The sequence below is a fragment of the Lycium ferocissimum genome, chromosome 4 (assembly GCF_029784015.1).
Source record: "Lycium ferocissimum isolate CSIRO_LF1 chromosome 4, AGI_CSIRO_Lferr_CH_V1, whole genome shotgun sequence".
In the NCBI taxonomy this organism is placed as follows: domain Eukaryota; kingdom Viridiplantae; phylum Streptophyta; class Magnoliopsida; order Solanales; family Solanaceae; genus Lycium; species Lycium ferocissimum.
In genome coordinates, this window is record NC_081345.1 from 64,478,926 (window position 1) to 64,501,132 (window position 22,207).

At 37.7% G+C, this 22,207-nt stretch overlaps 2 long non-coding RNA genes and 2 other non-coding genes across 17 annotated transcripts in view; all 4 read left to right on the forward strand.

The window, feature by feature from the left end:
* LOC132053601 (uncharacterized) overlaps nucleotides 1-18,102 on the forward strand; it is a 35,813-nt gene extending 17,711 nt beyond the window's left edge. Inside the window, exons 1-10 of one of the 14 annotated variants that reach the window (XR_009414181.1) lie at nucleotides 1,288-2,957; nucleotides 11,569-11,700; nucleotides 12,145-12,270; nucleotides 13,394-13,515; nucleotides 13,661-13,841; nucleotides 14,216-14,259; nucleotides 14,337-14,475; nucleotides 16,197-16,328; nucleotides 16,639-16,710; nucleotides 17,579-18,096. This is a non-coding gene — a long non-coding RNA (uncharacterized LOC132053601). Of the gene's footprint in view, nucleotides 1-1,287; nucleotides 2,958-11,410; nucleotides 11,501-11,568; nucleotides 11,701-12,144; nucleotides 12,271-13,393; nucleotides 13,516-13,660; nucleotides 13,842-14,215; nucleotides 14,476-16,196; nucleotides 16,329-16,638; nucleotides 16,711-17,578 lie in introns of those variants that run through there. The other 13 variants (XR_009414173.1, XR_009414179.1, XR_009414171.1 and 10 more) reach the window with 13 other exon arrangements.
* Nucleotides 18,103-18,347: 245 nt separating this feature from the next.
* Nucleotides 18,348-21,616, forward strand: LOC132053604 (uncharacterized). Its single transcript, XR_009414183.1, has 3 exons — nucleotides 18,348-18,616; nucleotides 21,063-21,174; nucleotides 21,272-21,616. It is a non-coding gene; the product is annotated as an uncharacterized LOC132053604 (long non-coding RNA).
* Nucleotides 19,213-19,285, forward strand: TRNAL-UAA (transfer RNA leucine (anticodon UAA)). The gene has a single exon. It is a non-coding gene; the product is annotated as a tRNA-Leu (tRNA).
* Nucleotides 19,531-19,603, forward strand: TRNAR-CCU (transfer RNA arginine (anticodon CCU)). Its single transcript has one exon. It is a non-coding gene; the product is annotated as a tRNA-Arg (tRNA).
* Nucleotides 21,617-22,207: the final 591 nt, after the last annotated feature.

Sequence of the window (22,207 nt, forward strand, 5' to 3'; positions counted from 1 at the left end):
ATGCTTAGCTTTTTAAAAAAAAACATTTTTCATGCATATATAACGTAATAGTGTTGTGGAATGTGCAGCCCGATCCATATATCATCATTAGCCAGCGTTCGGGTCTTCCGCATCCGGGGTAATCATCTTACGCCGGCCACTAGTAGTGCTGCCCGGCCATATAGGCACGGTGTTATTATCATTATCCATAAGTCGCCCACCGTTGTGGTGCTGCTCGGCCATATAGGCACGGTGTTATTATCATTATCCATAAGCAGCCCACCGTAGTGGTGCTGCCCAGCCATATAGGCACGGTGTGAGAAAAATACATACGTATATATGAAGCATGCATGAGAGCCCAATTAAAAGCTACAACCCTATCGGAGTGACGTAAGGTCGGTAACCTCCGATTATATTATGGAACAATCATCATCGTTATATCCCACCTTGAAGGAACAAGTAACATAAGGTGAGATCAACAACAATGAATAAAATCAAGAAACTCATGAAATAATCTCATAATAGCATCAAGACCTTAAGCTTGGAATGTGGAATCATCATCATCATTGTTATCATCATAGAAAACATCTATCTTAAGCATCACAAGAACTTGAGAATCATGAACTTCCAGCTTTTTTGGAAATAAGGACATTATGGAAACATGTATGGGTTCATAAGAAAAGAATCATGCCTTTTGAAAGAAAGGGATTAGCATTAACATACCTGGAATTTCACTCCTTGACTTTCCAACCTACTTCCGGTCTCGCAATCTACATATAAAACCATTCATACTATTATTAGGCTTATCGTCATATACTTGTTTTAAGCCTTCAAATTAAATCCTCTTAGCATCTGCCGAAATTCGGGCAGCATCTCCCTTGTTAATATCCCCAGCCCGAAATCATAATACCACAAAACAACAATAATAGCAACACTAATATCAATAACATCAACACTAATATACTCAATAAAACATCTCACACGATGTTTTCCCAATGTCTCAACCAATCACTAGCCTTTATGAAGCCTTAACAACTAAATCTCCATTATACAATTCATAATATCAATAATAGGGAGTATCCTTACCTCAATAAAAGTTGGAAGAGCTTGAAATCTTATTTATCTTCAATGGCCTCCTTTGATTCATCGAGATTCAATGTTTAGAACAAGGACTACAAGAACTTATACGCTTCCCGAGCCTCGTATATAGTCCCGTCACTTTAATTCTCTTACAAAATGATCCCTCAATGTTTCTAGAGTCTCTCAAGTGTTTTTAGGCGAAGAGGAGTGGAAAAAATGAGGGGGTCAGATTTGGTCCATAAATAGAGGTCGGTTGCACCGACCTAGGATTTTCCTCAGCACGTTCGTACACTTCTCTGGCGCGTTCGCACACTGTAACTAGATGCGCCTCTGTGCATTCACGCACTGTGCTAGCGCGTTTGCATAGAGTAATGCCTGCCCCGCCGACCTAACTTGTAACGTCTATAACTCTCTACTCCGATGTCATATCGATGAACGGTTTATTGCGTTGGAAACTAGACTTCATGAACTTCATTTTAGGCTTTTAGTTTACTTCAAAACTCTTCATATGCTAAAATATATTCTTTCCCCAAGTTGGCTCATTCTTATCGTTCAAAGTAGCGCTCATCTTCTTCCAAAGTCATACTAACTCAACTTCTTCCACTCATTTCCTTATAGGACCTTCCGGAATTCCTTATATGCATCCTTCACTCATAAAATATACTCAATAATGCTTTTTTCCTTATAGTCCAAAGTTTTTTTACTTAGCCATAGTTCAACATACTTATGTTCAAACTTGATAAGTGTTTTTCCGAAAGTACGGGGTGTAACAGCTTTATGCGTTTGAGAGCCGGCCTGGGTCATACAAATGTTGCATGCACTTATTTTCCACCTTGATAACTGTTGCCGGTGTATTCTCCAACTCTCCTCACGTGAGTACCTCTCAACCCTTAACAAATACTCCTCTATTGCCTCTGATTTAGCTCGGTTTCTCTTTCAGAATTCTCTTTTATTCATTGCTGTGATTTTTTTCCTTATTCCAGGGTTTTCCAAACTTAGTATATCTTACCTTCATTTTTATTGTGGCTCATTTTTTCTTCAAATTATGTTGGTTTTTCATGTGAAGGCATTTGAATTAAGGTGAAAGTAAACTAGTTTGCAAAGATGAGATACAGGTTAACACTATGTTTTAATGATGTATAGCTTTGAATAGGCTTCATTTACTGGGTTTTCATTTCTTTTCATCATATATAGCTATAAGTATGCGTAGTATGCGTAATTTATTTGGAGTTTAAAAAAAAAATTAAAGGTTTCGTTTTGTTTCAAAAAATCTTATTGAGTATTTGATCTGATAAAGTGGTAATGCTGTAGGAATATTAGCAAGTCATTGTATACTACTTCCGCAAGTATCAGTGGAGCGCCAAATCCTTTTAGATTATTTGCAATGTTTACCTGACATACACCATCTATAATCGATAGACTAACGCGTGGCAGGAGAAAACTTCTGAACATTATGGTCAAAGTTTGTAATCAAAATAGTTGTTGTATAATGTTCTTAGAGTCATCAGTGGGACAAAATCATAGCAACAGAGCCGACTTCTATACCTCTTGATGTTAAAACTGAATTGGAAGCAAAGCTGCTGAGCTCAAGAATTTATATTGACCTATCAAAAAGGTAACACTTTTATAAGTTGATAATCTGACGCTGCATACCTTATGATATATCTCATTGAATGGTTTGCCCAGAATAATACCTTTCGATTCATCCACTTTAAACTAAACATTTGTCTCTTAGTTAATGAAGTGTTGAAAGCTTATAAAACTGTAGAAGGGTTAGTCTTCCATTATTGCTGCCTATTATTTGATTGCTTGATTAAAGTGATGTCATAATAAAGTTCTCATTGAGCTCATTGTATTGCAGCACCATGATCAGAAGATGCTTCGTTTCTTCGCTATATGTGAATTGTGTGAAAATCAACATGTACATTTTGAAATATTTCCGTAAAAATAAGGTGGTGATGTAGTCATCATAGAGAACCTTCCTTTTATGTGGTGCTTACACATGGTCATTGCTTAGATGGATATCTTAGATGGGAAACACATTTCAGTCTAAATATTATAAGAACTATCGAATGCTTTGCCATCCACATACTCATTTTTTGATTCATTGATTTTGCAAATTTTTCCTACATTTGAGAAATGTCGTATTAATGTCCTGTATCATTAGCATTTGCTTGCATCAACCTCATGGAGGTTTAAGCTTTTGTTTCAAGATGTAGTTGGAAAAATCTTAGTTATCATTCTTGTCACGACCCAACCCCGTAGGTCGTGACTAGTGCCCGAGCTGGGCACCCAAACGCACTTATCAAACAGAATCACATACGGATGGCTTATATATCTATAAATATCAAACGTGGCTCCCAATGGATGCATACAATTACATAAAGCGTACGTGCCGCATACTGTCATAATATACATAACATGTCAAAGCATATATATACGCGCGACAAGGTCGCACGGCGGATGGGCCGCCCAAACACAACTCACACGTCGCATCCGAACAAAACTGTACATAACTTACATCTATGTCTACAGACCTCTAATACAGAATAAAGGTTCGAGAGCCCGCGCCCCCAGCTCCTCAGCCAGGGGCGGAGGATCGGGCGATGCGAGATGCGGTCCGGTTATTGACCGAATTGATGGCAGCCCAGGTTCACAGGCACGGATCAGGGGGTGATCGTGCGGATAGATGGGGCCACGCGGGCCCGTGATTTTCTCGCTTGTGCCCACCGAGTTTTTCGGTCAAAGCCCGCAGAGGACCCTCGGGAGTTCATCCGATTGATGCGGCGTACACTGCGATTGATTAGTGCTTCTGATACAGAGTCGGTTGAGATGGCATCCTATCGGTTGCACGATGTAGTGGCTAATCGGCACGAGTTCGGATGTTGTCCGAGGGTGAGGGTGCCCCTCGGCGAAGTATGGGGCGAGTTTACGGAGGCCTTCCGGCCCATTTTCACCTCGGGAGGTGAGGCGGGCCGGGGGTGGACGACCCCCGCTGTGCGCAGGCGAGCGGGAGTGTCCGGGAGTATAGTCCGGAGTCCGATTCGCTAGCCGGTGCATGCGCCCGCGGTTCACGGCGAGGAGATCGAGAGGGTGCGGGATATTCGGGGGCGAGGGTGCCCGAGCTCAGGGTTTCGTGCCTCGCGGTTGGACGAGAGGTTCCGCAGTCGACGAGGCCGCCCGTACCTCCGTGTTCCTACCGTGGGGAGGTATCACCCCGGAGAGTGTGTCGTGCCACGCGGCGCTTGTTTTACTTGTGGCGGTCGGGTGTCATTTTTAAGAGAGTGTCCGTACAGGGGCGGTCCAGGTGGTGCAGCCCAGTTTACTGAGTCGGTTGCCGGTTCGTCTTCACCTTCCGTAGCTATGCGCCCGATGGGGCGAGGCACGCCGACTCCAGCAGGCCGTGGCGGAGCCTCCAGTTCTGGCGGTCCATCGAACCGCCTATATGCGTTGACCGTGGACGGGGATCGGGGAGGCGCCACCGCACGCAGTATGTGTAATTTGGATTCTTTAATTGGTTATGTTGATTGACGTATGAATTGTTTGTGATGATTGTAAAAGAACTCCCCCGAGTGTTTATAAGATTCCGTAAGGCCAATTTAACATTCGAGGACGAATGTTCTAAAGGGGGGGAGGATGTTATATCCCGCATTTTTGTACATTGGGACAATTCGGGTTAACTATGATAAGTTAGGGACAAAACCATTCCGGGATACAATGTCGAGACTTTGGACTTTCGATTTTATTTTGACACATAAATTGTGCATGAAATTGTTGTATGGAACAATTAGGAAAATTTGGGACCAAAATTGTAGTATTGGAAAGTTGAATATCATGCAACATATGGCCTTGTAGCCGTGTGGAATTGGGGTGGATCCCACCCATTTTGTGTCCAATTTCAATTGCTCCAACACATGTGTGTGGGCCATGAACTCATGTGCAAGTCTTGTGGGAGCTTAAAAGATGACCATTAAGTCATCCAACTTCATTTTCATCACTTAGAAAAAAAAAACCAAGGAGTTGAAGAGCCAAGGAGAGCTCTCGGCCAAAGTGGAGGAAAAACCAAGTCCAAACCTAGCCATCCAAAAATTAATTCCTTGATACAAACTCACTAATTTGAGGTCCCTAAGTAGCGTGGAAGCATTGTTTGGGTCATCCAATCACCCGTTGTGTGATCGCAAACCCCAGGCAAGTTGGGGAGTTGAAGAAGAAAGGTGAGATTTCATTATGTTCTATGTGTTATAAAGGTTGTAGGTATGTTGTAGTATGTTAAAATGGATGAAAATCATGAAATATGGTATGTTGGAATGAAGGTTGTGTATGTAGTATATGGCCGTGTGAAGTGTGTGTGTGTTGTGTGGTGTTGAAGCCATGAATTGATGCCTAGATAGTGTGTTGATGGTTGTAGTGTGAAGAAATGAATGAGAATTATCCATATGTGCATGTTGGTATGTTGGCCGAAAATGGGTCATGGAATATGACAAAGAACGCATTAATCTCGCTTAATGTTTTAGTCGTCGTCGTTATGAATTCTATGTTGGAAATGAATGTTTAATGATTCAAATTGATGTTGTAATTGTGCGGACTGATTTGGAGGTTATTGTACTCTTAATGTAATTTGTATTTTGATGAAAATAGCATTGTTAGAATGTGAATTGTTGGTGCAAATCATAATTTGGAAGTGAGGAATATGTTATAGGGGTGTCTCGGGTTTGGGGGCTGTTTTCGGGTAGATTGGGGCAGTTTTTGGATTGTTGGAGATATTGTATGAATTGCTTAGAATGTTTTCGAATATTGTTGGTATGGGTTCGGGTTATTGTTCGAATGTATAAGCGTTAATGTTGGCTTGAAGGTAAGCCATTAGAGTGAATTTATGAAAGTTGTTGAATGATGGATAAGAGAGTTATTAATGTTGTATTGCCTTTCGGATTGTTTATGAATGTTGCTAGGTTGGTTGTTGTTGTTGTGGTTGATTGATTTGGCCGAGTTAAATTCTCGGGATGGCCTATTTACAGGGGAAATGCTGCCTAAATTTCTGTAAAATTTAGTGTTGGTTTGGAATTAAATGCCTAAATGGCTATAGCTAATATTTGATATCCGTTGACGCATTTGTAGACCTTGGGGAGCCCGAGGCGTAGATCGTGATTAGCTTGGGTTTGGAGTAGCGTTGGGAGCGAGCGAGGTATGTAAAGCGCAACCCTTCCTTCTTTTGGCATGCCTTAGTTGTAAGTAGGCTATGATACGAGCCCCGAGGAAATTCTACTCTCGTGATCCGACCATGTCTGTGATTCTTATTTGTCCTTTAGTCTTCGTAGGTTTGACATGGTAAAATATTGGCCCGTATGTCTTTTGTATGACTAAGTTTAAAAAGGTGCATAAAAAGTTGGTTTTTAAAAGAATTTTGTTCCTAAATGATTCTCGCAAACTACGAAAGTCCGTAACTTTCACGGACGAACCGGATCGCTTCGATATGCTCAAAAATGATTCCATGATGTATGAAGGCTATGTTTTCCATGGCGGGCCCGGCTCGGTCGACGCCCGTCCGTGGGTCCCATGACTTTTTCATATACTTCGACGACTTTTGAAAGAATATGATACGATTATGATATCGATTGCAAGATCGATCATTTTTACTTACCTTTTGAGATTATGATAATGATCTTATGTATATGATTTGATGAATATTTTGTGGTTTCGGAAGTTCGGATTGATATGTTCCCGAGTAGTATTCTAAAGAAAATTCGATTTGACTATTGTCTTGGTTTTGGGAAATAGTAGTTCGCTTAGACTATTTTATTAAGTTTGAAATGACGACTATGTCTTTGATTCCCACAAGTATGTCATATGATCTTGACACGTACCTACAATTTCTAAAGTGACGCTTGATGTGTTCTCGAATGATTTTCGGAGGAACTTGACTTGATCGTTATTTGGCTTTAAAATGACGGTTCGTTGTGATTAACATATTTAGTCTTTGAAATTGTTTTGAACTGTATTTGGTTACTCACGATTCTATTCGTATATTCTGTGGTTACATTTTTCGCCAAGTCCCGGGCCGATTATGTTTTCGCACGCACTAGGTTATATTCTGAAATATGATGTGATACGAAGCACGAAATGATATGATGGTCGATTTTACCGATGCGTATTCCGAATTATGATATGACCGGTACGCCAGCCCCCCTTTCGGCCGGGTACTGTGTATGTATGTTATGTATATGGATTCGGAAATATGATCAGTTGGTTTCAGATCCGGTGGTGGGGCAAACCCAATGGTGGGGCAAACCCAGTGGTGGGGCAAACCCAATGGTGGGACAAACCCAATGATGATGTAAAATTCCGCATTGGTTTAGGCAAATCCCACATTGGTTTAGGCAAATCCCACATTGGTCTAGGCAAATCCCACATTGGTTTAGGCGAATCCCTTCGGTTAATGTCGGCTCATATGATAAGGTATGATGTTATGACGTGCTTCGGTATGTATATGTATGATCTGTATTTCAGGAGTAAGCGTGTTGGCATTTTGATTATTATGATTGTCCTCTGTGCCTCTGTTGCATGACTTGCGTGTCAGATGACAGTATTTTGGTATTCTAGTTATTATGTTTACTTTTTATACCTCGGTTCCGATCATGACTCAGATTTTTTACTATATCTTCTGCTTTGCATACTCAGTACATATTTCGTACTGACCCCCTTTCTTTGGGGGCTGCGTTTCATGCCCGCAAGTCCAGATACGCGTTTGGGTGATCCATCGGCGTAGGATTTCCATTCCCGTCGTTCGCAGTGCTCCGCTTTGTTCGGGAGCCGTATTTTGGGTATATACTCTTCCGATGTATATGATTATGTTTATTCAGGGTACGGCGGGGCCCTGTCCCGTCACATGATTCTGTTATTCTGTATTAGAGGTCTGTAGACATAGATGTGGGTTATGTATAGTTTTGTTCGGATGCGACGTGTGAGTTGTGTTTGGGCGGCCCATCCGCCGTGGCAGCCTTGTCGGCTGCGTGTATATATGCTTTGACATGTTATGTATATTATGACAGCTTTACCGGCTTCTGTACAGTTTATGTAATTGTATGCGTCCATTGGGAGCCACGTTTGATATTTATAGATATATAAGCCATCCGTATGTGATTCTGTTTGATAAGTGCGTTTGGATGCCCAGCTCGGGCACTAGTCACGACCTACGGGGTTGGGTCGTGACAGAAGGTATGCGGGCGATATCCATACCGGACTGAGCTGCTAACACCAAGCAGCTATCAACGAAGTACTGATCCAGCCCCCGAAGAAAGGGGGTCAGTACGAAATATGTACTGAGTATGCAAAGCAGAAGATATAGTAACAAATCTGAGTCATGATCGGAACCGAGGTATAAAAAGTAAACATAATAACTAGAATACCAAAATGCTGTCATCTGACACGCAAGTCATGCAACAGAGGCACAGAGGACAATCATAATAATCAAAATGCCAACACGCTTACTCCTGAAATACAGATCATACATATACATACCGAAGCACATCATAACATCATACCTTATCATATGAGCTGACATTAACCGATGTGGTATTCGCCTAAACCAATGTGGGATTTGCCTAGACCAATGTGGGATTTGCCTAAACCAATGTGGGATTTGCCTAAACCAATGCGGAATTTTACATCATCATTGGGTTTGCCCCACCATTGGGTTTGCCCCACCACCGGATCTGAAACCAACTGATCATATTTCCGAATCCATATACATAACATACATACACAGTACCCGGCCGAAAGGGGGCTCGGCGTACCGGTCATATCATAATTCAGAATACGCATCGGTAAATCAGACCATCATATCATTTCAGGCTTCGTATCACATCATATTTCAGAATATAACCTAGTGCGTGCGAAAACATAATCGGCCCGGGACTTGGCGAAAAATGTAACCACAGAATATACGAATAGAATCGTGAGTAACCAAATACATTTCAAAACAATTTCAAAGACTTACTATGTTAATCACAACGAACCGTCATTTTAAAGCCAAATAACAGTCAAGTCAAGTTCCTCCCGAAAATCATTCGAGAACACATCAAGCGTCACTTTAGAAATTGTAGGTACGTGTCAAGATCATATGACATACTTGTGAGAATCAAAGACATAGTCGTCATTTCAAACTTAATAAAATAGTCTAAGCGAACTACTATTTCCCAAAACCAAGACAATAGTCAAATCGAATTTTCTTTAGAATACTACTCGGGAACATATTAATCCGAACTTCCGAAACCACAGCTATTCATCAAATCATATACATAAGATCATTATCATAATCTCAAAAGGTAAGTAAAATGATCGTACTTGCAATCGGTATCATAGTCGTATCATATTCTTTCAAAAGTCGTCAGAAGTGCATATGAAAAAGTCATGGGACCCACGGATGGGCGTCGACCCGAGCCGGGCCCTCATATGGAAAACATAGCCTTCATACATCATGGAATCATTTTTGAGCATATCGAAGCGATTCGGTTCTGTCTGTGAAAGTTACGGACTTTCGTAGTTTGCGGAATCATTTAGGAACAAAATTCTTTTAAAAACCAACTTTTTATGCACCTTTTTAAACTTAGTCATACAAAAGACATACGGGCCAATATTTTACCATGTCAAACCTACGAAGACTAAAGGACAAATAAGAATCACAGACATGGTCGGATCGCGAGAGTAGAATTTCCTCGGGGCTCGTATCATAGCCTACTTACAACTAAGGCATGCCAAAAGAAGGAAGGGTTGCGCTTTACATACCTCGCTCGCTCCCAACGCTACTCCAAACCCAAGTTAATCACGATCTACGCCTCGGGCTCCCCAAGGTCTACAAATGCGTCAACGGATATCAAATATTAGCTATAGCCATTTAGGCATTTAATTCCAAACCAACACTAAATTCTACAGAAATTTGGGCAGCATTTCCCCTGTAAATAGGCCACCCCGAGAATTTAACTCGGCCAAATCAATCAACCACAACAACAACAACCAACCTAGAAACATTCATAAACAATCCGAAAGGCAATACAACGTTAATAACTCTCTTATCCATCATTCAACAACTTTCATAAATTCACTCTAATGGCTTACCTTCAAGCCAACATTAATGCTTATACATTCGAACAATAACCCGAACCCATACCAACAATATTCGAAGACATTCTAAGCAATTCATACAATATCTCCAACAATCCAAAAACTGCCCCAATCTACCCGTAAACAGCCCCCAAACCCGAGACACCCCTATAACATATTCCTCACTTCCAAATTATGATTTGCACCAACAATTCACATTCTAACAATGCTATATTCATCAAAATACAAATTACATTAAGAGTACAATAACCTCCAAATCAGTCCGCACAATTACAACATCAATTTGAATCATTAAACATTTATTTCCAACATAGAATTCATAACGACGACGACTAAAACATTAAGCGACATTAATGCGTTCTTTGTCATATTCCATGACCCATTTTCGGCCAACATACCAACATGCACATATGGATAATTCTCATTCATTTCTTCAGACTACAACCATCAACACACTATCTAGGCATCAATTCATGGCTTCAACACACACAACACACACACACTTCACACGGCCATATACTACATACACAACCTTCATTCCAACATACCATATTTCATGATTTTCATCCATTTTAACATACTACAACATACATACAACCTTTATAACACATAGAACATAATGAAATCTCACCTTTCTTCTTCAACTCCCCAACTTGCCTAGGGTTTGCGATCTACACAACGGGTGATTGGATGACCCAAACAATGCTTCCACGCTACTTAGGGACCTCAAATTAGTGAGTTTGTATCAAGGAATTAATTTTTGGATGGCTAGGTTTGGACTTGGTTTTTCCTACACTTTTGCCGAGAGCTCTTCTTTGCTCTTCAACTTCTTGGTTTTTTTTTCTAAGTGATGAAATGAAGTTGGATGACTTAATGGTCATCTTTTAAGCTTCCACAAGACTTGCACATGAGTTCATGGCCCACACACATGTGTTGGAGCAATTGAAATTAGACACAAAATGGGTGGGATCCACCCCAATTCCACACGGCTACAAGGCCATATGTTGCATGATTTTCAACTTTCCAATACTACAATTTTGTTCTCAAATTTTCCTAATTGTTCCATACAACAATTTCATGCACAACTTATGTCTCAAAATAAAATCGAAGGTCCAAAGTCTCGACATTGTATCCCGGAATGGTTTTGTCCCTAACTTATCATAGTTAACCCGAATTGTCCCAATGTACAAAAATGCGGGATATAACAATTCTTTTGAAATTAGTATCCCTTTAATGCTAAAATGGGTTCACCTTGGAATAGACGGAGAAAAGAAAGAAGATAAATGCATGTGTAGATTTCAATGATGTGCAACTATTCCTTATGGTAATTATTTTTCCAATTAAAATGTATGTTTTGGTGTGAATATTGTTCTCTCATTTGTCTACTGTTAGATGTTTGTTTTCTTGTATTGGGAGGGGGTACGACTGTACAAGAGGATGTCGCTTGGATATCTGGTGGCAGAAATTAAGAGTAAAAATTATTGGACGGGATAGATCCAAGAAGGTAGATAAATTCGTAGTCCTGTAAGTTAATTCTTCTGCTTACTTTTATTTATATCACCTTTCCCTGAACTTATTATTCAATGGAGTCTATTTAGGTTTTAGAAGTTACGAACTGAAACTTGAAAAGAGAAACTGAAGGAAATTTTTTGACTTTTTTGGTAACTTTTCAGTTTCCCGCTACTAAGAAGCAAGTAAATGGGCACCTTCTTTGTGCTTTACTCTATTTTCTCAGTAATCCATGTGTTGCAATCCTGTTTTAGATTAATTTTTTGGATGTCTTATGTGTAGTTTTTGGTTGGTTAGCTAAGACGAATGTTGGTGATTTTTTCTCTTGCATATTTTTTTTCCAGGTCTACAGTTGAAATACCTACAATTTTCTTACATGAGATATGTTAGGTGTTTGGACTAAGAACATTGTTTTGACTTTTATATCTAATGTATGATGTTGCTTTTATTCCTTTGCAGGCAAATCAGTGTGATTGGATTCAACAAGTTAGATTTTGGTTGAGACTTTTGAGGTAAAACCCTGAGTGTTATGGACGGGGGATTTTGTTGCCAGATGGGGAAGGTAGCTGCTCTACACTTCTTCTGGTACTGTTCGTTGTCTCTGGTGACTGAGTCGTTACAAGATTTTTTTGCTTTACATTGATTTATTCTGTTCATTGAGTTCTCTAGAAGTAACACTTTCAGATTGCTCCACATGGAGATTTTGCTTGAGAAAAAGATCTAATTAAGAGTGTTCCTACCGCTATGAGGCGTTTGCATTGTAATGATTTCAAAATACTTTTATAAGTCGGTTCTTTTTTACGCTTACTTCCGTATGATAGTCCATAGTTTGTCCATGATTTTTTTAATTGTTAAAGGTAGTATATTGCACTTTCAGCAATTAGATAGTGTTGTGGGAGCATTTACAGGAGTAGGCTAAATCACAAATTGTGTAACGAGCACACATTCCAGTTTGCTCTCAATAACTCTTGCATTCCTTTCTTTCCAAATTATCCACCAAATAAATGAAAGGATTGTGTTTCGGGTTTCCTTTTTCCTTTTCTAAATCTCTTAGATACCAACTCTGTAATAAGTCCTTTGTCGTCATTGGCATTGTCCGAGTGTGATCCCTCGTGTTTCCCCTCATGATTTGAAACATACTTTACTGCATCTTTAGCTGTAACTTCATCACAAAGTACGGATTATTTAGAGATTAGGCTTGCTGGTGTATCTTGCACCTTTATCTCCTTATTATCTTTCTGCTTGGGTTCTCCATCTTTATCAAAGCTATCTGGACTTGAATTATTAGTTTAACCCCTCCTTTGTGATTGCTGGTAGTTATGCATTTCTGAGATTCAATGTCTATCTCAATACTGAAATGAAAACTTTTGTATACTACTTTTACCCCTCTTACCCCCCCCACCCTCCTCCTTCTTCTCCCATAAAAAAGGGGGGGGGGGGGGTGGGAGAAGAAAAGTGCTATGCTTATAAAGTAGGAGGGAAAGATAATGGAAGACATGTGTCCTAAAGCTGTGATAATTGAATGTAGTAAAATCTTATAAATAACTCTTTTCCTTGCAAGTTGCAAGTGATAGTTAATCAATCCAAAGGGAATCAATCTGATATACCGAAAGCTGAAGTGAGAAATTATCCTTTTATGTTCGTCTATAAGATGCTTGAAATTTCTTTTAAGGAAATCTCACCGACATCTCTTTCCCCTGGACGATAGGTGATAACTGAAGAGCTTGAAAAAAGCATTGGCAATTTGGATATATCAACCTTTAAAAAAAAAAAAACAGAAAAGAGAAATATTGACAATGTGGCGCTGGACATGTGGGAACATGTAAATAGGTATGCTGATAATGTAGCTATTTTATACTTTTATTTGGCGTGTCTGATCTCTTTCATATTATTTAATGTTGCAAGTACCCCCCCCCCCCCAATTGAAATTTGCTCTTCAATTTTGTGATGTTGAATAGCATTTCTCTTTCTGTAGGTGACTATCTCCAAGGATGACATTGTCATTCTTGAATGTGCTGGTTGGAAGACATAGATGAAAGGGGCGAATAGTTTGTTGAACTCTTTCATATAAACTAATACCAACCTAAGAGACCATATTACTATCTGAAATGCGTGGCTGAACATATGTTGGTCCTCTGCATATTGACATTAAATTAGTACTAGCTGTGTCGAGAAATCTGATTATGTCAAAGAAAAGTGTTAGGAAGGATTAACTATGTTTTCAGCAACTTTGAGTATATGTAAACATAATTTTCAACAGATATTTATTCAAGGATCATTTTTATCTTTACTCTTTAAGTTTCCTTTACAAGTGACTTTTTCTAATTTTTATTTATGTGCTTTTTGCATTTCTATTGCATGCAACTTGCTTTTTCCAACAGAGATTTACATTTTTATCATTTAAGTGCTTATTGACATCCTGAATAGTCATAAGGTTCAGCTCATTGTTTCAAGTTTCAAATTCAACTTTCTCATTTTGTGTTTGGCATGTTATTTTTCACTTTCTTTTTTACTTCTATCTTTGATCCAGGTATATGTTGATGAAAGATGGAAAAAGCAGATGAAAGTTATCTTGTAAGGAGTTGTAATGCTATAAGCTCAAGTAATTATGCTTCACTATTCTGACTTGACAAACTTACTAGAAGATATAGAGTTTCCTTTCTTGAAGAAGATGTACTCAGCGAATCGTCGCTTTATGCGTGTGAAAGCCTGCCTGGGTTATACAAATGTTCCATGCACTGATTTTCCACCTTGATAACTATTGCCGATGTATTCTCCAACTCTCCTCGCGTGAGTACCTCTCAACCCTTAACGAATACTCCTCTATTGCCTCTAATTTAAGTTCTCTCTCAGACTTCTGTTTTATTCATTGCTGTGATTTTTTTTCCCTTAGTCCAGGGTCTTCCAAACTTAGTGTATCTTACCTTCATTTTTGTTGTGGCTCATTTTTTCTTCAAATTATGTTAGTTTTTCATGTGAAGGCATTTGAATTAAGGTGAAAGTAAACCAGTTTGCAAAGATGAGATACAGGTTAACATTATGTTTTAATGATGTATAGCTTTGAATAAGCTTCATTTACTGGGTTTTCATTTCTTTCCATCATATATAGCTCTAAGTATGCATAATTTATTGGGAGTTTAAAAAAAAATTAAAGGTTTCGCTTTGTTTCAAAAAAACTTATCGAGTATTTGATCTGATAAAGTGGTAATGTTGTAGGAATATTTGTAAGAGTAAGAAAAGATTTTAGATGGAAGTTTCTTATGCCTTTTGATGTTTTCACAAGCTTCAATGTCGGCGAGCAGGGAGTTTTGGTTATAACACGTATGGTTTCTCTGTAAATCGATTTTGCCCATATCTTCCTCTCTTTTCCCTTAATGAGTTTTATTCTTTGGGTTTCTCTCCATCCTTCATCGTTATGTTGTTGTATTCTTGTGTTTTTTCTTACAAATTAACATAGTAGAGGAATGTTAAAGAATGCCTTTCAGTAAGGAAGCCAGTTTAGGCAAAACAATATTTGAATTTTGAATCATGTGATTCACTTGGAGGCCTAAACCAAAAAAGTTTAAATGTGAACTGAGTAATATCTATAACCAGCAATCACCTTTAGTTTAGAAGCCTTCACCTTTGCCCTTTTGCATTGAAGAAAAAAGAAAATTTACATAGTCGAAATTGGCAATATCAGTGAAAAGATATGGCAGTTCTTATGTGAAAGTTTCAGTTTGTTTTGGTCGTTTTATGGAATTACATGATTTTATTGTGTGAAAAACAGTTTAACATTGTTTAGTGCTTGGGTTTGGGTTCTTTTTAGTCCTCGACTATTTATTCGGAAATCAAGATAGTCTTTTCATGAGATTAATGGCAATGGAAACGTGCCTGGGGTTAAGAACAGTGACAAAACTGCCTTGCTAATGGAATTTTGGTGGGTATCTGGTAGATAATTGTACTAGACTTATGCACTGCTGCACCAAAGTATTCAATAATAGGCTTCAATAATCTGACCTTTTTCCCTTTTCTCTTTTGACTAATGTTCTAATGAAAAAAATGTGTATGGACTTTGACATAAAGTTAAGATGGTTGCTGCAAGAAAGGCATGATCTCTTTTTTGTTCAAAGCTTTTGTCTGGGCAGATTTCTTCCCCCAACTAATGAAGAGAAAAATTACTGAGAAACGTGGTAAAACTTAATGTTGATACGTAGATGGTAGGAACCGATATAGAGGATAGTTGATCTTGACTAGCTTGGACTAAGAGAAACGATCGGTATGATATTGAATAAAGGCAATGTTTGAGTTCCACTGAGAAAGTACTGAGAAATATGGTGAAGACTTGATCTTTTCGTAAATGAAATATGGTAAAGACTTGATCTTGATAAACTAATGCTGTGAATAGACAAGAACAATTGTTTTTTGCAGTCGATTGTGAGTTGTTTATGAATATGTTTGCCTTCTGATTTTGCAATCTTGCCTCTTTGTCAAAGACTTTGTAACTTATTGGTGTCCACGTTGTTGTTCAGACCCGCGGAGGTTAACGACATCCTGAATGATTCTAATGAGCCCGGTTCACTTGCTCCAACTGGCCTGCATCTTGGTGGCACAAAGTACATGGCATTCAAAGGGAAGCAGGGGTTGTCGCTCGAATAAAGAAGGTATTGTTTTACGTACATTCAGAATATGAATTGAAACTACAAAAAAATAGGTTGTGCATTCTGTTTGAGCAAGCACAATGCATTATGTGATTTTTTTACTATGCTATTTAAAGTGTGTTCTTTGAGGGCTATGGAGTACTGCAAGATCTTTTTCCAATGTTAAACAACCATAATTGTTTTATACTTCAAAAAATTGAGGAAAGTTATATACTTATTTTCGAGATTAATATGAAGAACTGAATCAATTGTGTGTTAGAAAGCCTTGTAACTTCAAAAAACTATTTGTGACATTTCATTCTTTCTTATACAGGATGCCTGACGAAACTTGTGATTGAGGACTACACTTTATGTAGCAAATGACCTTCTCGCGTGGTCTAATCAGGTTGGTTGTTTGAATTGGATAATGCTTTGAGATCACTACAGATTACTTTATTGAATTTGTATAAAAAGTTCAAAAGAGAAATCCAATTGGTTGTCTTCGAGATTAAGAAAACTTTAAATAATTCACTAATTCATTGTTACCTGCCTCATGATACATCTGAACTCTTTAGCAAAGCTTCTTATTGGCGTGACTTTTATTGTTAGAGATAGCGTTTGATTTCACTTTTCTTAGTAATGTACAACAATATGTAATATAGCCTGTGTGATTTTCATTTTCTAATTCCTTGTGATCACACTTTTTACAGTAGAAATCAATCTAATTGAGGGTGTGACCAAATACATGTGTTTTACTCAATAAATCAGGGCTATCCTCCTATTTTCATTCTTCTTTTGTGTTTCTCCTCCACAATTGATCCTGAATTTTATGATATATGTTTGTATCTTACTAAATTTTATCTTTAATCAATCTGTAAATGCTCATAAAGCAATATTCTTTTTCAGAACGAGTGAAATCTGTCAAAGAATGAACCGATGTCAACATGTAGTCTTTTTGTGTCTGTTGTTAGGAGACTAATATCCAGTTACATGTTAATATTGACATCAAAAATTTAAAATAATTTCAACTTTCCATTATTGCCAGAAAATTTCTAAAAGTTAAATTCATTTTTTTGTGGACTTTAGAATGTAGTGGCTTGTCATGTTTCCTTATCAAGTTCATAGGTTCTTAATTTACATGAATAGAACCTCAGGGAAGTTATTTAAAAAGTTTTAGGTTTATCAGCTATTCATTTATCGTAGTTAATGCATCATTTTGCTCAAAGTTGCAAAGGATCATTGGTTACAGGATAATTTTTTCCGGGCTTTTATAGGATACCTGTAAAGAATTTTCTGCATCTACCAGAATGGACTAGATTGCACCGTAGAGACTCCAAAAGAACTTGTGGAAGGAGGACAGTCTTTGCTCTTTGGATATTTTGGTATAACGCAAAAGATGGCCACATAGCTACTGGTGCAGCTTTCAATGCTTATTGTGCTGTTTGAATTTTTGCACTTGTTAAAGCTTCAAACTTCTATGTTCCACTCTCTTGCAGAAACCTTTCTTCAAGGGGAAGTGTAAAGACTTGAGTCACTTGGCATCCCGATACGATTATTTTGCTACACACTACTTTCAAATATTAGAATTTACCTTCAATAACTCTAGCCTTATCTTCACCCAGTACTGTGACAAAAGTCTCTTTCTTTTCTTTTTCCTTTTGAATGCAGGACGAATGATGCACCACAGTTTCCAATATGTAATTAGTATAGCCTCTAATACTTTCCTCATATGTAATGATGTAAATAATGCAACTATGGATATAAAGTAATTTCTACCGATTAGCTAACAAGCAATGTTGTCTCCATTGGGCCCGTGCATCTCTGTCTAGTTTTATATATTATAGAAGAGCCCTGGTTTCGACCAAGGGTAAAACTGTCATTTTGCTCATTTAAAAAAAACACTAACACAGAGACAACATATGTCTTGAACCATCCATTCGCTAATCTCTCTTTCATATTCTCAGTGTCAACATATGAAATGTCTAGAACTCACTAGACAAGTGGCTTGTTTTCAGTTTTCCATCGGCTTTCTCTGGTGATTTCTGCTTCTTCCTCTTTCTTAATATTTTACTTAGTTTCTTATTTTAGTCTTCTTTCTCTCTTTAATATAGAAAATCTTTTACCTTTGAGGTCACTGAAATTGGATTTTTCATGTGATAAGAATTGGTAAAGTACCACAGTATCCTCATACTATTGCTCAATGGAGTCTCTTTAGATTTTGAATTACTGGTGCTTTATGCTTAGGTACTTAGAGAAGTGCTTCCTCAGTTGTCATATCTACTCTCAAGTCTCAATCGATGTTCCAGTTACAGGTGTGCTTCTCTTTTAATTTTTGCCCCATTTTCTTTGGGTATCTCTTCATAATTCTTAATTTCTCCATTGGTGTGTGTTAAATCTGATGATAAAAAGTATAAGAACAATCCTTTCATCTTCTTTGGTTCTCTTCTGCTGTTCCTTTTTTGATTTTTTTTGAGATTCTTGCTCTCTTTTCTCTTCATCTTTTTTTTTTTCCCCTTTTCTTATTTTTTTGGATTCTCTTCACTCCTCTTGATTTTGCGGACCGAAAAAAAGGTTACTAAAATTTCCAACAAATTCAATCTCATTAAAAGGTACAGATCTCGATCTTATGAATATATAAAGATTTATTTTACACCTGTATTTATGTGAATATATATACAGATCTGAATTTACATGATCTCAGATTTTTTTTAAAAAAATTTGGATCTTTTTGTCTGTTCTTCTGGGTGTCGTTTTGCCATTTATTTTGATTTTGTTTGTTTCTTTCGTAAATGGGGTTTTGATCGGTGAAAGTGGTACCCATTTCTGGGGTGCTTTTGTCCCTTTCAATGTAAATGTAAAATTATTTAGTCTTGTATATATGAAGAAATGGAGAGGATAGTAACAAAGTGATCACATAGCATAGTGGATATCGCGTTAGATTTAAAATCTAAAGGTCATGGGTTTGAATCCCACTATGATCACTACATGTCTTTTTTGGGCACCTGCGTTATTTTTTCTTTATTTCATATTTTCAATTTACATGGACATAGATTGTTGCAGAAAAACATTGCTTTTGTTGCGTGTTCCATAGTGTGTCGTTTTCACAGTCATTCTTTTTTGCTTCTTATATGAATGGGGTTTTGAATTTCTGTTCTTTTTTCCTTTTCAATGTTGCTGTAAATGTAGTAGTGAAATATAGGAGGGAATGGAGAAGATGGTAAGAAGTGGTCGCATAGCATAGCGGATATCGTGTTAGATTCCTAATCTAAAGGTCGTGGGTTCGAATCCTACTGTGATCACTATATGCCTTTTTTCTTCATTGTGTTTGCTTTTGGAAATTGCCTGATGATCTGAATCTACATGGACTTAGATAAATACGTGCGGAAACCTTGCTTTTATTATTTGTTTGTTTGCCTTTTTTGCTTCGTACATGAATGGGGTTTTTGATCGGTGACGTGACATCGATTTCTGTTTTTTTGTCCCTTTTGATGTTGGTGGAAATGTAATACTGAAATGTACAAGGAAATGGGGAAGACAGTAATAAAATGATTGCATAGTGGAGTGGATATTGTGTTAACTCTGGATCTAAAGGTCGTGGGTTCTCGAATCCCACTGTGATCACTACATGCCTTTTCTTGCCCCTGTTTTGTTACCCTTGGTTTCATTTTTTGTGTTTGGTTTTTGAAATTGCTTAGTGAAATGTCTTTTCTTCTAATATAAAATTATAATGGAAGTTTTACTTGTTTCTGTTGGGATATAAGCTTGAGGCGATTGGTCTGAAAGACTGTTACTAGTTGCTTCCCCCGCATATGTATAAGAGTTCATAACTCGGTGCAACTGTTAAGTAATTTTCTTTTTGATTGGACATCTTTTCTAAACGATATAGGTAAATTAGGCCACCAAGATATGTTCTTTTGGAAATGCAGGTTGGTTTTCACTTGATTGATTGGATTTTATTCCTATAAAGCACTGCTTTGACATGGGAGGTGTGGGTGAAGTGAAATACAACAACAACAACAACAACAACAACCCAGTGAAATCCCACAACGTGAGGTCTGGGGAGGGTAGAGTGTACGCAGACCTGACTCCTACCAAGGTAGGACGGCTGTTTCCGAAATGTGGGTGAAGTGAAATATGACTTTAAAATTTCCCTTTTTAATTGCATTGGATTTGGGAGTTGTTTAGCAAAAATCTCGACTCGCTATATCTAAGGAATTACTTGAAAGTCTCAAGTTTATTGCTTGAGCAAATATAAGGGATAGGATGGACTTCACCTTAACATTTTTAGTGTTTAAATTTGGGTGGGTGTTTACCACATCGTTACATTTGTGTATTTGATTTAAGCATTCCCTATAGAAGTGTTAGGTTGTAACACTTGGTTGATGGATGTTAGGCTTGTGATATAATCTAATCATTTCCTAGAAGTGTTAGGTCACATTACGATTGGATTGACAAACTCATTGTGGTAGAAGCATTACGTACATCAGGACAAAGAATTCTAACGTATCAAAGTGATTTTAGATTGTCAATGTGTGTAGGTAGCGCTATAAAGCTTTAGAGTTTTGAGCTATACAAGCAAAATTGGATTACTCTACAATTGTCATTGATCATTGGTGTATAGTTGTTCAATTATTGCTTTTCAATAATTTGGATTTGTAATCCTATGTGATATTCAGCAACTTGTACTCTCAGCAGAGCATTGAATCTTGATTTATTGTCTCTATTATAAGTATTGAAGTGGTCATGTGATATATATAGGTTGAAGGTCTTGGATTTTGTAGCTCTCAGAAGAGTTCTGTGTCAATCTTCAATGTAGCGAAACCAGAAAGTGCTATCTCATGGTTGAATAGAGCGCACAAGGGTCGCGATGGTTTGATGGAATTCTTAAAATCTTTTTTGTATTTGTTATTCTACATAATTTTAGTAATACCTCTATAATTTTGATTTATTTGTATGTTGTTATGCAGTATGAGGATGATGTAAAGCTTGATTACTTGCAAAATTGCGGAGGATTTATTTTAGGGGGCAAGACTGGCCCATGACAAAGGAAGCTCACCTGTTAACAAGGAGCCAATCCACGAGAAATTTTAGATAGCCCAACCTTACAGCTTTGGCAACTGATTTTTTTTAATTCCATCTTCTATGAGGGATCCAATGCTCACTCATCACATGCTTATCTTGCTAACTGAATTATTACCATTAAAAGTAGTATTGCTTATCTCAGCTCTGTTTGTATTGGCAGTTAAATAGAAATAGATGACGATGAATATTACTCGTGACAATGGAACTGGAATGATAAAGGTCAGTTCTTATTTGCTTACTTTTACACCTGTGAAAGACGGATCTATGTTAGTTGACCACTATTATTAAGCCATTAATTTTTTTCCCCTGGTAAATAATTTGGCTTCCACAGTTGTGGGGACCAAATTCAATAATGACGATTTCTTCATCTCTGTGGTCATTGACGACGAATTTGTTATCATTTTTTATGTCAATTGGTTTTAATTTTAAATTTTACATTTTTTTTTCAAGTGTTAGATTGACTATCATGTGTCGATAAGATTATAATTACTTTAGCCTTTAGTTCACTAGCATCTTGATCATCTCAATTGTCAAGCTATTTTAGGTCATACCATTTGTTTAGAGTCAAACATGTGTGAATACCGAGTGTTGTGCTTTTTGTCCTGTTATATTATCTTGCTGTATTAAGAAGAATAAAATATATTTTTTGGCACTCTTCTATCAGTCTATGCTTCAATTTCTTTTAATTGATTGGTGTTGAATTTCTATCCAGTCAGCAACTACAGTGCTATGAAAAAACAAGCAAAGTAGATACGTGTGTGTGTATATATATATATTTGTTGTCGGTGGTTGACAGCTGCAGATGCCATTGCCGGAGCTAA